Source organism: Bos indicus, chromosome 9 (genome assembly GCF_029378745.1).
Source record: "Bos indicus isolate NIAB-ARS_2022 breed Sahiwal x Tharparkar chromosome 9, NIAB-ARS_B.indTharparkar_mat_pri_1.0, whole genome shotgun sequence".
NCBI lineage: Eukaryota > Metazoa > Chordata > Mammalia > Artiodactyla > Bovidae > Bos > Bos indicus.
In genome coordinates this window covers 62,465,807-62,468,418 of record NC_091768.1, presented here as the reverse complement: position 1 = coordinate 62,468,418, position 2,612 = coordinate 62,465,807, and positions in this window count along the sequence as shown.

The window sequence follows — 2,612 nt, the reverse complement described above, 5'->3', positions numbered from 1 at the left end:
AACTGAACAAAGTGTTTCAAATGTTGATTAGATTTAGCAATGCACAAAATGTTGGTGGCTAATGAGTGGCTGAAGAGTGAAGACAAAGCCTGGCAGGCATCACCTATCATAGCACTTTGTGTGATATAATAACAGAGATCATAGCATCATCTTATACCATGAAGTTTTAACATGAAACTAATAAATGCTTTAGACTTAACTTCCAGATTACAGTACGTTTAAAGCAATAGAAGAGTTAATGACATTAATTATGACAAATATTCAATAAGATGACAAGTTTAGTTGTTCCAGAAAGTCAGAATCTTAATTGAATTCTGCTTTAGGGAGAAAAAAACCTGCAAAAGACATTTTGAGGACAAATGGGGAAACCTGAATATGGATTAGATGTTAAATTAGGAAAGCATTCCTTTAAGTAGGAGGTAAAAGAGTCCACCTGCTAGTGCAGGAGACCCGGGTTCAATCCGTGGGTCAGAAAAAGGACAACCCACTCCAACAGTCTTGTTGGGAAATCCCATGGACAGAGGAGCCTGGTGGGCTACATGTTCTTAAACAATATACATACAAAGCAAAAAGGGCAGAATAATTGTTCCCTTTAAGAGGATTGCTGGACTGTATTTTTAGCTTTTGATTTTCTAATAAAATTGACCAAAAAAGTGGGAGAAGAATAGAAGTTTAGAAAATTCTCGAGTTTTGTTCTAAAGATTATAGAACACAAAAATAGGTTAATACCTAGAGAGGAATTATAGGATCAAAAGACTTAGTCTTTTGTCAAGTTTTTTATGAGAATTAGATATAAAAGGAAAATAGGTGCAGGAGAGGACTGTTGGCCCTACCTTTGAATGAGCTAATGCTCCCCAGCTGGGGCAAAGGTAGGAGCACATAACTGCTGGAGCCCTATCTATGAGTAGACAGGGACAGGCTCATCAGGTGCTTTAGCAGGATATTCACTTACTAACAGCAGTTACTGTGTAATTTTGAAGTAAGGGAGTAACCCAAAAAAGGCGGATACAATCATTTCCAACCTTGGATCAGCTGGGGAACATGTCAAACAGATTCCAACAGTCTTCACCCCCCCTCAGTCTTCTAAAGCAGTCTCTAGGGGTAGAACCTGTAAAGGGCTCCAGTTAATGTTGCTGATGCAATAAATGTCTCATTTGGAAACCATTTTCTTTAGGATGTAAGTTCTTGCCATAGGCCAAAGATAGCATTGATATTTTTAAACTTACTGTATTTTTTTCACATTGCCTGTTTTTCCTATACAGGAAATTATATCCGGTGATTTACCCTAGTTACATTACAGTAACCGGGTACAGCTCAATACCAGCAGGGCCTTTTACTGTAAAGAATATGACGACTGTTGGCCGACTAAATTCTGTACTTACTGGAAGCAATTTCAGAGCTTTTTGGGAATTCAAAGTGAGGCTTGTATCCACTAATCGCCACCTACTGGGTCCATCTAAATCTTAACTGTTAATAAATCCAAGAAGTTGCCCACATTTTTCATTTTCTGAAATTACGTCACACACTAAATTAGTTAAAATCAGGAAGCAGCCCATAAGACAGAATTTTGGGGTCAGGTGGATAAGCAGAAATTTGGCTGTGGGGGAAATTTTGTTCTTGACCAAAGTTGAATCTAGAATTAAAAGGTTATTTGAGGGTCCATTCAGACTGCCAGCACTGGTTTTCCTTATAGCATATCCTCTATACCAGATCAGTTTATAAACTTTAAATCTACACGAAAAGTCACATGTGCTTATTATATGAAAAGAATGTTCATTTTGGAATGAAGAAGAGATGAAGCATATTTACATTCTATCCTCACTCCTCCATAATTTTTACTTACTCTTGCATTCTAAAATGCTGTCCCACTAGACCAGTGGTTCTCAGCTGGGGACCATTTTAACCCCCCTGCCCTGACATTTGTCAGCATCTGGAGGCACATTTTTGGTTGTCAGGACTGGGGGAGGGCATTACTGGCATCTAGTGGTAGAGGCCAGAGATGCTGCTAAACATCCTACATGCAGTAGTCTCCCCACAACAAAGATTGAATCTGGCCCCAATTGTCAGTAATGCTGAGGCTGAGAATCTGTCAGTCCATTAAAACCAGGTAGGATTATCCACCTTATGGCCACCCTTGCTATACCAACGTTTCTAAAGCACTTAATGGGCATATGGATTACCTGAGGATCTTGCAAAGGCCCTCTACCACTTTTTGGCCTTGTTTTAGACAAAGAATATAATTTTGGTGAAATATAATCACTAAAGTTAAAAAGGAAAAATAATCTTTTTTGTCTTCTACTAATTAGGTCAATTATAAACATATCCCAGTATATTTATGACTTAATTAGTAGAAATATGTTAATAGAATTTAAAAGAATTCACTGAAGCACTCTTTGGTCACTTCATTATAGGAAAGCTGTGTCTGGAAAGCACATATGGAATGGGAATTAGATGTACTGAATGACGCTTTCATAGATTTTCCTTTAAAGTATACAGCTGTTAAAACTAACCTTCAATCATGCAATGAGAAGAGAGACAACTTGGAATCAGAACTCAGTTTATGAAAAGACTGATTTTGAAATCTTATCAGAAAATTGATTCCTGGAAAATGC